The sequence below is a fragment of the Dicentrarchus labrax genome, unplaced genomic scaffold (genome assembly GCF_905237075.1).
Source record: "Dicentrarchus labrax unplaced genomic scaffold, dlabrax2021, whole genome shotgun sequence".
Classification (NCBI taxonomy): domain Eukaryota; kingdom Metazoa; phylum Chordata; class Actinopteri; family Moronidae; genus Dicentrarchus; species Dicentrarchus labrax.
The window spans coordinates 28,846,431-28,865,746 of NW_026136718.1; positions in this window are offsets into that span (position 1 = coordinate 28,846,431).

Below are 19,316 nucleotides of genomic sequence, written 5' to 3' on the forward strand. Positions count from 1 at the left end.
ATTAAACGTGTTGCTCACTTTTCATAATCAAAAGAGCGCAACACTATGAATGTCTTCCAGGAGAGACTCATGTCATGCTCGGACAACACGTTGTTTGATCTAGACCTAGCCCAACCCTAACTAGCTGAGCATCAAGATTTTTTGAAGTACAGGCTGCACTAACCCTTTGGAGGAAGATCTGCAGATACTACTCGGGGCTGGAAAAATACTTTGACACTCTTACTCTTTCTGTAATGACCGATCACGATAACTGATGAAAATCAAGATACCAGATTTAATCTGTGAGTGATATAAATGTTTTTTCTTTGTCTCTTTTCTTTATGTGTGTAGGATTTAGTGGCCTCTAGATGGTGAAGTTGCAGAATGCAAGTAACTGAATACAGCTAAGCCTTCCGAGTGTGTAGGAGAAACTTTGGTGCTGCAAAAAACGCAAATGGCCCTATCCAGAGTTTGTTTGTTCTGGGCTACTGTAGAAACATGGTGGTTCAACAAGATGGACTCCATAGAAGAGGACCCACTCCCTCTACATAAAAACAGCTCATAGGTAACGGAAACATAGCGATTCTGATTTTCAGGTGGTTATACACTAATGAACATAGCTATGAATATTATATTATATTTCTGACAGTATATCCTCCTAAATGTTATACACTGGACCTTTAAGGAACCCCTGACTTTAATGTGCCTCCTCACTTCTGAAACCAAATCTAGCTCTACGGAGCTTTTTAGCATATTTTAGACCACTGGTTTTGCTCTCCAGTCCAAAAACTTACTCATCAACCCTGTGTACATCTCAAGCAATAAGATAATAATAAATAATAATTTTATCCCTGTATTGCTCTGCTAAAGCAAGAGACAGACACAGTTAGAGACTAATTGGTCAAAAAGTTGGAACATCTAGAGAAAAATGACTCTATGCTAATGTTAATGTTATCAGTTTGAACATCATTAAAAGGTAACAATAGAGATTGTACAGTAGTGATGGTGGTAATGGTTTTTATGGTGATGTTTCTTTTTTTCCCTTTTTTTTATGTAGTACAGCTCAGCTCTCATATTAGCATATTAGCACACTGCCGTACCTCCATGCATATAAACTAAAGATGAACAAGTCTACTATTATCTGTGTCTGTTGAACCAACTAAATTACCTGGAATGAGTGGGGCTTGAACCAGACAAAGGAAGGAGTAAATAGAAGCTGTTAAATTGATATGGGTTGATCAGAAGTTGCTACATTTATTTAAAAATATATTTACAGAGCAGCCTCAGACACATTTTACTCTAATGATACTTATTCTCGTAAAAAGTACATTACAGCCCGTTCTCATTCACAGGACACCAAATACTGACGTTATGTCACACCCTTCTCCATACAGCCAGCCAGGTAACCTTTAGTGTCAGTTTGAGACCATTTACAGTATACAATTAGTAGACAGATCTTGGGTGACGTCATAATAGGTCTGAGGCGCAGACTGTTATCTAATTCCAATGTAACCCATTTGTAGCAACTTGTGTCACGTAACATACTAATTTTAACCAAAATCATGATATTTTCTTAAAGCTAACCAAGTAGTTTCACTGCCTGAGCCTAACCAAACTGCAACCATTCACAATGTTAGCCAAAAGGCGTCGTCAAATACTGACGCACCTCGGCATCTCATACAGAGGCACAACCTTTAGCATCTGTATGAGATGCCGAGGTGCGTCAGTATTTGACGACCTGGGATGAGAATGTGTGTTGATCAATCTATTGATTCTCTTAAATGAATCAAAATTAGTAATATGGGTTCATTTGATAGTATTCCACCATTACTTTCTCCTGACAAAAGTTTCCCCAGTTCTGTATTTTAAAGTTGACTGCCTCATGTCCAACTTTCCTCACTTGCTGACGCTGCTCGAGCTTCATCTTCCTGTCTGCCACTGAACATGCCCTTTTGACTCCAGAGTTGAAATTCTGTCTGTCCACAAGCGAGAATGTAAATCTGACCCTCTCCCACCACCCCTCCCTCTGCCCGAGTTGCTATGTTGATCAAAGCGTCTCGATGCTGCATACAAATACACTAGCAGTCTGGCATGCGGCACAAAGCAGGGAAAAATCTACAAAATGTCAAAAGTGCAGTGGCAGCCCAGACTGTCATGAAGGACATTTCAAAACATTTCAGTTTGTGGAGGTAAATTCAGATTTTTCCGGATAAGGGAGGGAGCTGAAGATGATGAAGAGAAGCGGCTCTGAATAAAACATTACATTTTGGGATAGTTTTCCTCACATGAAGAAGATTTTCTTGCTCTCTTTCTGCAGGGAGCCATGTGAGCGGAGCAGAGCGAGGAGAGAAACATACGCTCTAGTTTCTAGCCTTTTTAAACATTAAGACAACTTCTGCTTTTAAAATGCTGTTTAAACATTGATAACAAGCGTCCTGAGGAAATCAATGGCAGAGTGATATTAACCTAATTCTCTCTAACAGAAACCCTCTTTGGGAAACTCCTTCTTCTCTCCAACTCTCTTACACAAGTCAAACTCCAGGCTTCTCGCAGACATCACAATTGCATGTTTTCCAGGCTGAATAAAAGTTTGGAGTCCGTGAAACAGAATAGGGGTGTTTGATGTGAGAGATTCGGCTGAGTGAGTTCAGAGCTGCTCGTCTTTGACAGAATTGTTGCTGCTCCTCTCTGGCTGATGCTGCGGCAGTAATGATACTGAGGCAGGATCTGCAGCTCTAAGATGACCCCGCTGTGTGGCATATGGTAGCCCTCACTGCGGCCCTGGTGGCCACTGGCCTGTGGCAGCATGTCACCAGCTGAACTGGGAGGGAGTGGCCATGTGGGAATACTGAGCTGCTGCCGATCTAGTTGTCTTTGTTACAATGTGAAGTGCTGCTTTTGTGTTCTGTTACATTACTTCTGAGAGACAACTGTTTAAGTGGGTCAGGCAACACTCCAGTGTTTTATTCTCATGTCTCAAACATGAAAATGCAAATGTAAGGCACATGCTCAGGCACGCTGGATTCTTGCTTTATAAAAAATTTATTATGAGTACCTACCATAGCCTCTAGTATGAACCAGACCAGAACTAAAATGCAACAACGTATCATTTTGTCCCTTGGTCTGGACCCAATGAACCCAGCTACAAAGCACCCGAGTCTGCAGCCATGCTAGCATCTCATTCACTTAGACAAAGCCATGCTTTAAACTAAATGCAAATAGGCTTTCCCAAGTTCTCCACGCACACCGTCTAGTTAGCATGTTAGAATTATTGCCTTACTTGCCAACCCTCCCAGGAGACTCCCATTTTTCCTTGCCCTCTGTTTCTTCCATATTTTCACTGTACACTGTATATAACTGATGAAATATATTGGACAAGGACGTAATGTGTCACATAGGTGGGGTGGTTCAATTGGACATGTCCATGCTACAGTATTTCAGACATAAGTCCTACAACCCTATGAGGCTTAAAAGTCTACAGTTTCCACCTGGACAACAGTACATTTACACCAATGTTATTTCCTGGCATGCAACTGAAGTGGAAGAGATCTCTCATGCCTTGTCCTCCTCAGAGAGGGGTGGGTGCACAGGGGCAAAAAAGTGAATGAATAAGTGAAAGAATGAATAAAAACTGATAAATATTCGTTAGTGCCAGAGGTTCATGCAAGTTCCTGCCAGAGGGCCGAATTATTTCTTCTTTCCTGAGGATTAAAAGTAAGTTCTGATGTTGAATACCCGAAGGCAAAAAAGGGTATAAAGTTGACTAATCTCAGTTTGTCCTGAAAATCTGTCCTTTTTTTGCCTTTGGGTATTCAACATCAGAGTGTAACTTTGGTTTAGCACCACAAAATAGTGGGAAGGTGCAACCTTTCAAATATCTAAATAAAAATTGTATTTAACATAAAAATGCAGTGCACTTATTATTTTGTTATTTTCATTCTTTAAAAGTCACCAGAATGCATGTCCCTGAAACTAAATTTTTTCTTCTTTTTGAGGTCTCAAGGTTGGCAAGTATGAGAAATGGCTGCATGTTTGCTGTTATTTTCTTCTCAGCAGTCATATTGCTGCAAATATGTTCCATTCCCACATTCTATGGCTTATGTACATAACAGAAAACAAGTATCAGCATGCACATGGAGGCTTTTTATGTCATCATTCAAACCACTCCTAGTGTGCCAGGCCTTTTATCTGCTGCTGGTGCAGTTTTAAACTAAGAGCCTGGATATCTGTGCCTCCGTACAGGGCCCTGAATGCTGGCTCCTGCCCTGTATCGCCTCAGCCCAGCCTGCTGGAACAGCTTTGCATGGCAGCCGGTCCTGACTGATTGCGCTGCTTGTTAGTCTGTCTTTGATCATTAAGCAGAGCAATGTCACCGCCTTTAGTGTCATCAATTATAATTTGGCTTGTGTGACTTTGATCTTAACAAATATTATCCCAGTTTTTTAAGCCGTTGTTGGGCCACGTGCTGCAGTCTTCCATCTTCCTCTATTAGATGCAAGCCTTGTGATGAATAATTTACCTGAGTGGATTTTTTGCCTGCATGTTCTCTCTGTTGAAGCTCACACTGCACAGCCCCACAGCCAGGAAGTTTAGAGTGAAAGGGAGAATGAGCGGGTAACATATAAATAGCTCATCATGTCCCTTGGTGATGGCACCTACATCTGTCCAGTCCATATGGCACTGTTATCCAGCCCAGTCTAATTTCCACTGAGTCAATATTCAGTATAAATATTCTAATTGGGAGGTCTGGTCAGAAAGTAAGTGGTTCAACATTTTGTGTCGTCAACACACAGGTCGACTCTCTAGCAAATACGTGTAAAGGGAAAGGGTGTATGACAGTCGCAAATATCAGCTGAATGCTGTAAAATATCTGTAACCATATGTCAGACATGTGGATGGACAGATTTTTGTACAAAGACATGCAGGCACATGAATAGTAAGAATCCTGCTGAGAGTGAATATGAGGAAAGCAGCTGGGCCTGTTTAGTCCTGGCCATGTGATAAAAACATGTTCCAGTCAGCTAGCTGATGTAATTAGAGACATTTTTGACGTATCAATGTCACAGGAGAGTGTTCACACCTGCTTCAAGACAGCCACTATTGTCCCTGTTCTTAAAAAGTCTGCAGTGTCTAGTCCAAGGTTCACTAAAGGTTCATAAGGTTCATTTTGGCCCACCGTTTTATTGCGAAAAAAGTGTAAAAAAAAACTAAAATAATATAAATTTGATGTTTTAGTTATTGTAAGGTAGGTTAGGTAAAATGGTCTAAATATGTAGGATACCTAATTACTTTTCATAATCAGAGCACAGGGTTGTTGAGCCCCTGTCTAAGGGGGGTAGGAGCGCAACATTAAAGTATAGAATATTCCCTCCCCAGTCCCCAAATCTTCGGGGATATTGAATTTGTTACGTTAGTTAGATCGTTAGTCGCTTGTAAATATATCTGAAATTATGTAAATAAGATTATAATATTATATACTTTGGTTTGGGGACCGGAGAGGGAAAGGCTCTTTGCTCCAATTAAGGGAACTAGGGATCTTATAGTAGCATTTTGCATCTACAGTAGGTGTTAGCTTTTGGCCTGTTTCCCATTATTTTTAGGTTTTGGCCCTCTACGGGAAAAAGTCTGGGCACTCATGCACCTTGTGGCATTCTGACAAAGTGCTATGACAAAACTGGTTCTCCAGCCCAAAAAGAATAAAAGCCTGGTCTCTCAACAGTTTGTATTCAGAACCAACAGATCCACAGAGGATGCCATCTCCACTGCCTACCACAGAAAAACACCTACATCAGAACACTGTTCGTCAGCTCAGCATTCAACACAATCTCCCCCGTGAAACTCATCGGTAAACTCAGCACTTTGGGCCTTGAGTACCACATTCTGTAACTGGATATTGGACTTCCTCACAAACAGAACAAAGACAGTTTAGACTTGCAGTCACGCCTCCTCCATTCTAGTCTTCAGCATTCTGGTGTAGTTAACTCTAGCCAGTGCTATAGTGGTGTCTGGAGAAGTGTGTACACCTTTTATTTGGAAGTGGCCTGTCCATCAAAGGCTAAAACACCCTGTGTCATAACAGTGACAAGATTTTGCATATTAATGACACTCAGAAATGTGCCAGTAGTATTTGCACATTGTCACTTAACTTGTGCTGCTTGACTTCAGGCAGTAAGGATCATTATAAAATTAACATTAGCCATAGAAGAGGAGCAGCAACATAATTATACATGTTATTTCATCCACTCATGAAAATGGGAAAACAATGTTATGCCTTCACCATCCTGGGAAAATTAACTCAGCTCACAGGACACTACTGAATAATGCACAGCAGAGGGGATTAAGAAGTGTGTATACCCAATGCTGACTGACAAATACTCCATGTGTACTACATACACCCTGCACTACACCACTGGCAGGAGCAAACAATGATAATGTTCATCAGTTGTAAACTGATACATTAGTTCACCAAAAACATGAGCATGTTCTATGAAATCACTCTTTTGATGCATGCATGGCTTGTTATAAGCCATCAATATAATTATGCAAGGAAATGTGGTAACCATGGAAACACATATGGATGTAACCATTTTACTGCATGCATTTTGACAAAAACACAAGAAATATCTACTTTCTACTATTCATGACATATAAAGTCCAGTTGAAGTTTGGAATAATAATGCTCATATATGCTGTATATCTCGGAATATATATATACTATACCATAGCAAAGGATGACATGTTGACTTGTTGCAGACATAACCTAGTTCTCATTGTATTGGTGGACTTATTTCATTAAAGTAATCATTTTTACCCTTTTGCACTAAAAAGTAACTAGACAGCGAATAGCAGCACAGTTTTATGCATGTTCATTTATATTTATGTATTCATGTTCTTTGAATATGAAAGTGTGCTTTTATCAAGGTACAAGGTGTCGTGTTACAGAGGTGGAAGCCCTTCAGGGACATATCTGTACCTTCTGAAAGGGGACATTTTCTTGTAGCAAAGCATTGAAGCTCTTTTATCCACTTTGGGGACCTAATTGTTCATTTAGAGGTAAAAAGTGGAGAATGTAAAAATAAACCATGTCAAAGGATAAAATATGTATATCTCTGGAGGGACTAACCCCTCTGACAATCATTTGTACTGTTAAAGGTACATGTTTTGTTGTAGTAAAAAGGGCACTGAGCCCGAAGGCCAAGCTCTCAATTTACCAGGTGATCAATGTTACAACTTCAATAATTTTGTGTAATGAAAGTTTTCCTTTGCATGGCATCCATTGGGGCATTGGGTTTTTAGTAAATGAAAATTGAATTATTTCTAACTGTAAGTGCTTCATCGTGTCTTTCAGCAAGGTTGAGTGGGCTGGTGGGTTTTTCTGCTTTGAATTCAATAAAATCAATCTTTGTGCTAACCACCAAAAAGATGGATGTCACATCTCCACTTTCTCCCACTGTACAAAAATTAAGCCAAAATATCCCGGATACGGCCACTATAATCTTTCAAGTTCAGTCAGACAACTCACGTTTGAAATGTTTATTACAGCAGTATAACATATTTAGATTTTGGCGTCTAGGCTCCAACCTCATCATTCCCCGCAGATATGTTTACATAGAGATATTGGGGAGTGATGAGCAAATATCTTAAAACTACAGGTGGATGCTGGGTGGTGGTGGGGCTTACAGTGCAGCAGGCAGCAATAGTTTACAGAGCAGCAGGCAGCAATACAGATGTAGGGCAACAGCTGCATTGACAGAGCAGAGGGAGAGCTGGAAAATTGTGCAGTTTAAATAGACCGCCAGATTGGAAGGGTGCGCTTGGTTAGTGATTATGGAGTCAGGCATGTCGTGTGTATAGCAGCGCAGCTCCAGTTGACTGCCTGAACCAACTCACAGGCTTCGCTCCATTAGTGATCAGGGTTGGTGCGACAGTATCGCGATTTCGCCCATGCACCCGGCCAACTCAATCGTGAGCGTGAAACCCCCTTTATATAGCTTCAAATAACTCATTAAAACCTAACCCTAACCCTGATCGAAAAAATTCACACTTGAACATATATCACTGTAATTAGCATTTAAATAACAGAAACCATCTTTGGGAAAAATATATTTGACGTCTATATTCTGATTTCTTTGTTTGGCCCATGTCCCATCTGCTAACATGGAGGCAACAGGCTCACCAGGGGGCTATTGAGATGTTTTGGCTTCACTTTTTTAAGAACTGCCATGTCTTACATATTTATATATGTCAATGGTTATAAAACATATCGTATTACTGGTTGTTCATCAGCTCTTTCACCACAAACAACCTCCCTTAGGTGCCTCTGTGTGGCTGCGTAGTCTGTTTACACTACTACATCATGAATTGTTGATATAGCCCCTTTAGCTCAAGTGTTGGACAATAACATGTATGTTTCTCTCGTGGAACCAGGTGGCTCATTGGGAAAGGATAAAAATGTTCTTTTTACAAAACTATGAACTTGCAAATATTTAAAAAAGTCTGTGTTAGGTATATTAATTATTTCCATCTTTTGATTGAATGTGAGAACAATCTTGTCTATAAATAAGTCTTGTGTGGAATGTATGCCTTGAGATACCATTGATGAAATAACGAGTGAATGTATGATTGTCTGTTAGTGGAGTTCATTTTTGTATTTCTAATCCTACTCATCATGCTGTCTTGGTACCAAAGTTTACTTAAACTGGGTCTCCAGATTCACCATGCATAAAAAGGAAAGCAGGAAAGCATTTATTTGTGCACATTTGTTTAAACATGTTTATCCAAAATGTTTCACAAAGTACAAAATGCCACAATACAACAATTAAATAGAACATAGCAAAGCCTTGAAGGTAACCATGTGACAGTTGAGACTGTAATTTAACAGTTTCCTTTCATTCTGCAAGGGTCACTTATCTTAAGCTTACAGTTTATTCATGAGGCTGTGCACCTTTGGGGACTGCCCCAAGCCCTTGGAAAGTTACCCAGAGCAGTCAGAACTTTCATGCCCTCTACCACGAAGCCGATGTCGTCAGGACCCTCTGATGAGTCTTGACAACCGACATTTCCTCCCACTGTACAAAAATGAGGCCACTGCCATCTTGCACAAATGGTGTCAGCTGTTTATCCGGAGCCTGAGCCTGCACAGTAGTGATTGGGGTTGCTGCTGTTGTATCGAGGATCCCGCCAGTATGCCTGCCCAACTTAATCGCGAGCAAGACTCAGCTGTCAATCATGATGTGAAACTGTATATTTATAGCTTCTAACAACTAATTAAAACCAAAATTATCAATGAACTACCTAAAATGACAGAAATGATCTTTGGGAAAAATTCATGTGACATGTGATTTTTTAATTGATTAAGACCATGTCCCATGGTAAATGGACCTGTACTTGTATAGCGCCTTTCTAGTCTTCTGACCACACAAAGCGCTTTTACACAACGTGCCACATTCACCCTTTCACACACATTCATTCAGTGATGCAAAGTCCATTGAACAAAAACTAACATTCATACACACCGATGCACGGCATCGGGAGCAATTTGGGGTTCAGTATCTTGCTCAAGGATACTTCGACATGTGGCACCAGGAGCCGGGGATCAAACCCACAACCTTCCGATTAAGGAACGACCCACTCTGCCTCTGAGCCACAGCCGCCCCCATCTGCTTACATGAAGGCAGCAGGCTTTATGATCTATACTGCAGCCAACAGGGGGTGCAAGAGATGTTTTGGCTTGACTATTTGGGAGCTGTGGTATCATCCATCTTTATATATGTCAATGGCATTGACATTATGGATTTTCATCCTTTGTACAGATGTGTATTTTAGATTGTATAGCTGAAGGAGAAGGACCTAATTCAAAACATCACAAATTGCTCCCAACCCTGTGGACAAGACAGCCTGGGGCTGTCTGTTGCATGTAATCAATCCAATTTATGTCAAAAATCTATAAAGTCACAAAGATAAGGTACTTGCAAATGCATATTTTTCTGCCTGGTAATCTCCCCAACAAATCAAAACAATTACATTTCAATTAATTTCTTTCTGGGACTTAATATCTCATTCCACATTCATTAACACAGGCTGGTCAGCCAATCTCTATATGGCACTCATTCATGAAGCTTGATGTCATGCAGCAGCTGGATCAACTCTGCTCCTTCGCTCATTTTAGAAGTTGCCTCAGTCTCTTTGTAAAAGTGTCTCTGCATTGTGAATGGCTGTTAGGAAGAAACTCTTAGCTAGGAACTTTAAGGGCCAACTTTAGACAAGACATTAAAAAATAATAGGCATTAAATATAGCTGTTAGTAATGCATTTCTTGGGAGAAAAATAATAAGTAAACTACAGATAATTTCTGCATTCTGCCAGTTGGTGAAATCAGATTAAGATGGTAACATTAGTAACATTTCTGCAGTAGCACTTAAAAACCCTTAGACCCTCAGTCAGATAATCTGTGAAAAAAGTAAGTACTAGCCAGAGGAACCTGATTTTCTGTCTCATGTTCTACTGTCAGGATGTAGTGAAAGTTATTTTTATAAAAAATGTCCTACTGCAGCTTTAATGGGAAACACAGCACAGAGCACAATGATTACTTGAATCGACAAAACTCGCTTGCCAAAAGTTACTGTATTTTGTGATTTGACCTTCTCAAGACAGGTGGGAGAAATAAGAGAGATATCACTTTCTTTATATTTTAACATATACTTGAATTTACATCACACACTTATAAGAGTTTATCTGTTGATCCCCCAAGGCACACCACCAAACACCAAATGATAACATCTCTGGTCATGATGATGCTAGGATTGTTTTGCAAGGGCTGATCTGATTAAATTCTGTTAAATTAATTTATTAAGATTTGTTTAAAAAAATAACATTTTAAAAACGGAAATTAATGTAACGCTCTGTTATGGCCACATTTTAGACACTTTAGTGAAATGAAAAAAGACATGTTTGTTTGGGATAATGTCAAAAGATTTGGAAATCAAACAATATACTGATTTATAATGCCACCTTTAGATATTTCTATTTAATGTTTTACTAATGTGCCACAATAATGTTTCTGAGTTCAAACATCTTCATTTGGGGACTTTTCCAAGCAAATATTTATATATGTGATTGTGATTAAATCAGCATATATTTCTGCTATCTGGACACCCTATGAATATTTCTCTAGATTCGCCCCCATTGCTTGGACATGAAATTACAAAAAATAAACATTATTCAAATTGTAGTGTAAAAATCATGCATCCATCATGCATCCAAATTGATGATCAAAATGTTGACCTATTTCTTGCTGAGTGGCATCTGTAGCTATACGAGTCAGATGTTCAAAGTTACTGGTAAAAAAAAAATATACCTCTACACACGGAGTTCTAAATGTAAATGTATAGCACATTATTTGTGGATGACCACAGAAGACTTTTACAAAAATCAGTTTTTGTTTTTTTGTTTTTTGGAACTATAAACACATGTGATTAGCAGACATTTTAATCACATGACCCTTTTATAGTTTACATAGTGCTTTGACAAACAAAGCAAAATGATATACAAAATATAGAACAGAATAGAAACCGTAAAATAAAGTGAAAATAGAAAACAAATGAATGAATTAATTAATTATATAGATATAATTAAGCAGACAGACTGAAAACTGGCTCATAACTGGCTCTGTAGCTTCGGGCCAGACCCAGATGTGCTTTGCACATGATCATAAGATCTTAAAATCAATTCTAAAACAAACAGGGAGCCAATGGAGAGACCGGGTGATGTGAGGTTGTCTGTTACAACCAGTAAGAAGCCGAGCTGCTGCATTCTAAAAAGTGATTCAGTGGACCTATTGTCACCACTTAAATAAGTGCATGAATGCGAATGAATGAGTTCATTTCTGTTCAATGGGGTTTGCCATCACTGTATATATGTGTGTGAAAGGGCGAATGTGGCATGTAGTGTAAGAGCGCTTCGAGCGATTGGTAGACTAGAAAGGCGCTATACAAGTACAGTCTGTTTACCATGGTTGCAAGATAAAACTTCTTAAATTTAATTGATTTAAATAAATCTTTTAAGTTGCAAACATTAATTGAATGAGTTGTGTTGACATAAATAACGTGGAAAAACTACTTGGAACAAGTTTTATTACCAGCATAATCAACTTTAAAACTGCCAATTATTAAGTAATTTATTAATCATTAGTTCCCTAACTCAATAAAGTACATTTGTTAAACTTAATTTCCTTAGAACATTGCCATAACTCAAAAAGATTGATGTAAACTGTTTTTTTTAGTCAGTGACAATCAATTCATCAATTCATATTAGATGTAAGTTATCATAATGTATGTGTAATTGTAAATGCATTGACGCTGATCAACAAGAGTTTATTGATCAAGTGAGAGGCAAAGTGTGCCTATGGGATTCCTGTTTCTGCCTTCTGTGTTCAAGTTAAGCTACCTCCTGACCACCCCCCCACACACAATACATACAAATACACAAACAACCCTGCCAGGAGATGTATTCCACTATATCCAGTATCAGATACTTCAGAGTCAGATAATGTCACACCGTGCAGTGAAACGTGCCCTGCAGCTAGCGATCTGCGTCAGAAGCTCTTGAGTAACCAGCCTGGGTTGGCAGCAGTCTACTTTAGAACTTTGTTCCACGGCTCAGGCTGAGTGTTCTTGTTTTTACGCCTCATAAATATGGAGGAACAGTTGGTGAAATGGGCCCTGAGGTAAAACTGCAGTTGACTTTTAAGAGTGCAAGTTGTTTAGGTGTGAAGACAAGCTAAACCCGAGGGGGCCCGCCAAGATGGCACAACCAGAACTTGTTAAAAAGGTGCATTATTATGCATTCCTGCTCTGCTGGCAGTAATCCAAGTGTTTAAAAAACAGGCAGTCTGTGCATCAAATGAGTTCCTCCTTGACAGTGTTAGTTATTATTTGACTGAGAGGCTACAGGCTTTTGTTTTACTCATTGACAGTGAGACCAGGAGGATGTATTTGATCATGGAGGAAAGGTTTTTTTTAACGCAGTTGAAGATAATGGGAGGTTTAACCATGTGATGCAGTATATACAGACAGACCATGGTTAAGGCACGTAAACAGGAACTTCCTGAAAACTTTGCATGTATAAATAGTGTTTGTGCAGACCTTTAGTCCGAATGATATCAAAAATACTATTAAATACTGTATACTGTAGGTATACAATCAGGAAGTATTCAATTACGAGACAACAGTCAATGTCAGTCTGTAAAGTTCATACAAATTACGCATGTTATTGCGCCTTCCACGGAGGCCGCCTTTTTGAACCGCCATGTTTCTACAGTCAGGTTGTGAACCACTGGAGTGCCAGTGCCTCTTACTTAGACATGAGCTTCCCTGAAAACATGATTTGTGAAATTTGGGGGGGTTGTTAAAATATTGACATTATTATGTTTTTGCCATGCATATCTATTTTTTTGTATCTTCATCATCCTGGATCATATGCAGATGTAGGCTATTATTGATGTATGATTCATGAATGTGGCTGTTTGATCACTAATTCACTTTAATAAAGATTCTTGCCATCACCATCCAAACATGGTGGGAAATATCCTAAACTTCATTAATATTAACTCAAAGTTCAGAAAAAACAAACTGTCTTATTCCCACTCAGCCTGCATGCCAAATCGCCATTATTCCCTAAAAATAAGTCAGATCCCCTGCAAGCCATGGTATAGTTTGCATTCAGTTTACAATAGCCCAGAAGGGACAACTCAAACACACAGGCTGTAGATAGGGCTGTTTGCGATTTTCACACATTTTGCCACCATAGTTTCTTGCTTGCGGTTGGAAAGGGAGTTGAAACAAGTGAGTTGAAATCTGCAACTGCACCACTAGAAGCAACTAAATCCTACACACTCATCCACATCATCAATGTTTTGGTAGCGTTTGAAATATTTTGTGCAATTTTAAATCTAAATTCTATTAAAGAAAATGTTAACTAAGGTTAAAAAGAACAAACGTGCTTTTTTTAAGTTGAATGAACACAGCATGTTTCATTTACTTTAATATTTGCATCAGTACCTATAGTACATTTGCAAAAGTTTGCATAACTCTGGTTTCATTATTTAGGCATTCCATTTTAATTGTGTCAGTTCTGAAAGACAGAGATATTCTGTTTGCTGTGTTGTTGGTCTTCTTCATCCTCCAGATTGAGGGCCATCAAGATTTACACCAATCTTGAATACGTATAACCAGCAGGTTCTCATCTCAGGTCGTCAAATACCTACGCTTTGTCACACCCAGCCCTTTGCCGTCTCATACCGGCACACACAGCTAAATAGTTGTAGGTTGGTAAGGTATACACAGCTGCTAGATGGCGCTGTCGTCTATGTCGTTTGGAGGCATTTGCTGAAAGAACTAATACTGCATTTACATGAAACAAGCATGTGTTCTTTGTCTATACCCTTAATGGTTTATCAACCAAAAATGATCATTTGTCACTAAAACTCTGATACGTACAGTACAGACTTACATACAGAAAGAAAATACAGCCAGTGTCTGTTCTCTCATTACTGCCCTACTTTGTGTGCTAAAAGTTAGGCTCTGTTTACCAGCTATAATCAGTGACACTCACAAAGCTGTTTAGTTCAGTTCTCCGAACCTCAGCCTATAGTATGGAAATGCTCACATGCGGACTAGGAGGCAGCAGACTGGGGGAGGCAGCCATCAAGCAGGAAGAGGTTTTAATCACATTCACACAGTGTGAGAGGCTGGAAGCGAGTGGGTGTCTGCTGAGCAACGCAACACATTGTTAGCGCCTCTATCACAAACACACCCTGTCTCATTAGACAAAACACACATCTTCAGCCTTATTTCTTTCTTTTGCAGGTCTATATTAGAGATATGTGTATGGGTTCGTCCTTACAGTCACATATGATGTGTTTTTCACCAGGAGAAAAACAAACAACAAAAGGCTGATTTAAGTCTTCAAAACTACTTTGCACATTTCTTTTCTTTAGGTGATGGTGAGGGTGAGGGTGTGAGGGGTAACAATAGATCAACACCTGCATGATTCCATTTCCACCTTGTAATGGATGAGGCAGCCAGAGAAAATTAAAAGACGTCCACTTCACAGTAGAGGTCAAACCCATCAGGATGAATAACACTGTGTAAACCATGTTTCATGTAGCTAAGCGATAAATAACTCCCCCCCCTCCCATTCCACAGGGTGGCAACGGCGTCTTTGATCTGAGGTTAGGAGCTTGGCAGGCAGTGAGAGTGTGGAGGCAGTGCAACTGTAGCAGGGCGCGTGGAAATATCTTCATAAGTAGTAAGGTCTCATTATGCTCATGTGTTATCACCTTAAGTGTCTAACCCTGTTAGGAAGCCATCAGTCATCTTGACCCGAAACATCTTTTTAGCTTCAAGTTTCAGTGCCCCTTACAACTGATTTATTCTTTAACAGTGATTTGTAATAGATCTGAAGGCACAGATAGAAGATGTGGTCCTGCCTGTAAGTGCCTTGTTGGATCTGAATGGCCACACTAAAAGGCAAAGGAGCTTCTCCATACAGTATCTTCTAGAACAGTGATTACCAACTTTTTTCCTGAACTTTTGTCTATCATTGAGTAAATGACCCCTGACTTGGTGAGATATTTTTAGGGATAGCTCAGGAGGTGCGTGTAAAAGTAGCGATTTAGATGAATTCTGAGCAGATTATTATATCAGAAATGAGTTTTGCTGATATTTTTTAGGAATTTTTCATACAGTTCTATCTATATGGTGTTGTTTTCTCTTTTTAACAATCATACACATAATAATAACATAATACCCCTCAAAGAAATTTGCAAAATGGAAACAAAGCTACTGTGACTATCCTGCCTGGTCCAAGCTAGATAGGAAGCTAGAAATGCTTAAATTCAACGGTTGGATAACATTCCCATTATTTGGATTCTTTAACACAAAATTTTGGGGTTAAGTTTTGGGGAGAAGGAATGCAATTACCAATTTTGTGGGGAGTAGCAGAAAAGTAATATAACTAGTTGTGTAACTAATTACTGTTGGCAGGGAGTAATAAGTAAAGTAATAATATTTCTTTTTTTAATTAACAAGTAATAACACTGATGATTAGGGTGTCTGCTCTCAGTGAACTTCCCCGTATAAATAAAGGTTTAAAATGTTATTACTGGTGGCACACCATGTGTGGTCATGCAGAAAACTTTTTTTAAAGTTTCCCTATGTTCAGCTTTCAGTACTTTCACAATACACAGGATCAACAAAACTTTTTCTGGTTTGGAGTTTAGTTCCACTCCTACGTCGGTTCTTACCTTTATATAACAGAACCTCAATTATACTGCTTTTAATCTATTACACACCTTCATAGTGTGTATACTCCCACTCACTGCCAGCACAAGAATCAATTAAAGAGGCAAAGTTTTGGCCACAGACCTTCATCAGGTATTAAACACATAATGGAACTGGCAGTCTTTATACTACAACCACTAGCTACAGCAACCAACAAGAGAGAAATGTGATCACAGGAAAATTGAGACCAACTGACATTCACTGTGCAATGATATCTGAACCTGAACCAATTCTTGATGTTAAGAAAAAAACTTGTATGTATCCGAGCCCTGTGATATTTGTACATTTTGTAGCATTTAAAGGTGTGTATCTCTGCCATCTAAGACGATCTGATACCTATCTAGATACATGGGCTACGATTGAGGGACGATGCATTTTAATATGGAACGATTTGATTCGATATGATGCAATCTGATACAGTTCTTAACATTTGTTTAATGTAGACATTTGTTTTACATTTTAAAGTAAAATAAGACTAATCTCTAACATTGACATTGCTTACCTTTAAATACATATATTTTATAAAATACCAGGGAATCCCAAGTATTTTTTTCTTCATGTGAAGAAAATGGAAGAGAAATGTCTCATTTCAGAATTACATGTAATTGTGTTTATAGTTTTAACAGACACAGACAGAAAAGAACTCGTCCAGTTGGAGCTAATTTATGGCTGGAAAGCGTTTAATATCTTACCTATTCTAGCTTGCATCCACTAATGCTGTCTCACCAGGTGAGTGTTAACATTTGTCGTGCTACCGCTGGACTTCATTGCTGTCCGACAGATCTGACAAATGGACAGAATCCAAACGTCTTCCAGATTTGATGCTCCACTGGAAATCATACAGGCGTTGTTACCCTCGCCGCTCCCTGGCTTTGACCTTTACCTTTCATGAGAGTAGAGACACTGTTAGCAGCAAAGCTTCAATCAACAGATTCATAACTTTAGAATCGGACCATCAACCGGTTCACGGTACATTTAGATCCATAGTTGCATCTATAATGCTAAAACTGATTTCCGACTTGAATCAGTAAATATTCAATAGTACCATACTATCAGGCCGATAACTGCTTATTCAGAGAAAGTGTAACCAAATTTCAAACTCTAATCTGTCGAACAACAAGAGTGATTTTACTGTGGTTATTTTCTGATAATAATCCCAATTTAAGGTCCCCATAATAGATTTGTTCAGAGATTTCAATCGTATTACAAGGTATTTATCATTATTATTATTATTCATGCTTAACTGTAAGCCAACATAAAATCCAAAAAGTGAAATCAAATATCATAGCTACTGAGCTTGCATGTCAAAAGAGCCATCTCCATGATAACAGAAAACTCCATGTGTGGATGAATGTGTAATAAAGCTCCAGAAAAAGATAGTGAGTGGACCGTGGAAGTAGTGTACTGTGGGTATACCACCATAAAACTCCTAGGAGGGTCATGGTGGAAGGATAGACATTCAAGTGACACTGGAAGCCTGCACTTCATCTCGTACCACCAATGTTGCTCCATATATGTGGGGGTTCTGTAATGCTCACATATGTTTTCGTACCAGTCAAGTAGGTGTTTCATTTACCGGTCAGATAGATATTTTTTGTACTGGTTAGATGGGTGGTTTTTGCAAAGGTCAAATTGGTGTTTTTTGTAACAGTTATATGGTGATAATGAGTGGTTCTCTATCATCCATCTCTCCTACATATTCCATATGGGGGTTGGCAGCTGACTTGCATACACTTTGGGGCACTTCACTTGCAGTCGTCATGCACTGACACTGCACAACATGGGGTGTAATAAGCACCACGTGCGTTGCCTTCTGATTTCATGTTTTCATGGTCAAGACATGCATGTCCTCTGCACTTAATTGTGTGTTGCTTCTATATGTTGACATTAGCGTTACTAAATACAAACAAAAGCTTTAGACCCTTGCGGAATCTGACTGTGTGGGAGGATGCAGGTGAGCCATGGGCATTTCTCCATCAAAATGCTTGAGAAAAAAAGGTGTTGTTTGTGTGTATCAGCAACTGGCATGCCTCTTGTAGGATAAAGATGCCAATGGAGGATAGTCATGGTCATGTGTTTATTGCTTAGGGCTGGACCATGCTAGCATGGCCAGTCTGGATATGGCCTCCTGCATGAATTAGCTTATCCTGCCATCTACAGCAAGGGAGGCTAGGGCTGTGACATTTTAGGAAACATCCAGCCACTGTCATTGGGCAGCATCAGCCGGCTAAGCTGCAAAGGATAGTAGTTACTAAATTACCTGGACAACCGGCTGGCATGTGCTCGCTCAGAGGAGCAATAATGTGACCAGGCTCCTGCAGCACAGTGCCTCATTAATAGCAGGCTGTCGAATGCTAACCAACTTCACAAAGTTGCTAAATTTTTGGTTGAATGCCAGGACAGGAACATTGTCCTTAAAGCTGCAGTAGGTAACTTATATGAAATAACTTTTTGTCATATTCACTGAAACTTTCACTACATCCTGACAGTAGTACATGAGACAGATAATCTGTGAAAAAATCAGGTTCCTCTGGCTAGATTATCTGTCATATACTACTGTCAGGATATAGTGAAAGTTTCAGCAATATGACAGTAAGTTTTGTTTCTAAAAGTTACAGCGTTAACTCCTTGAAAATAGATACATTTAATGTTTGTTTGTGCCCGCTATGGGAACAACAAAAGATGTTGTAAAGTAGTGGGGGATCATGGGAGTCTTCATTGTTAAAGTGTTGCAGAACGTGCAGCAGACGGCAATGAATAATCGTGCTCCATAATGAGTGACCAACACGAACAGTAAACAATAGAGTAGCTACCTAGCTAGTTTGTCAGCTTCCTTCCTCACTCACAGACACACAGACATTTTAATGCGGCAAGTTATGTCTTTAAAGGTGTGATTCAGATCTTACCTGTCACTATAGCGATATAAAGCTTTGAACAAACTGCAGTCATGGTTGCTGGCAGAAAACAAGTTGTTAACTAGGTACAACAAAATGTCTAA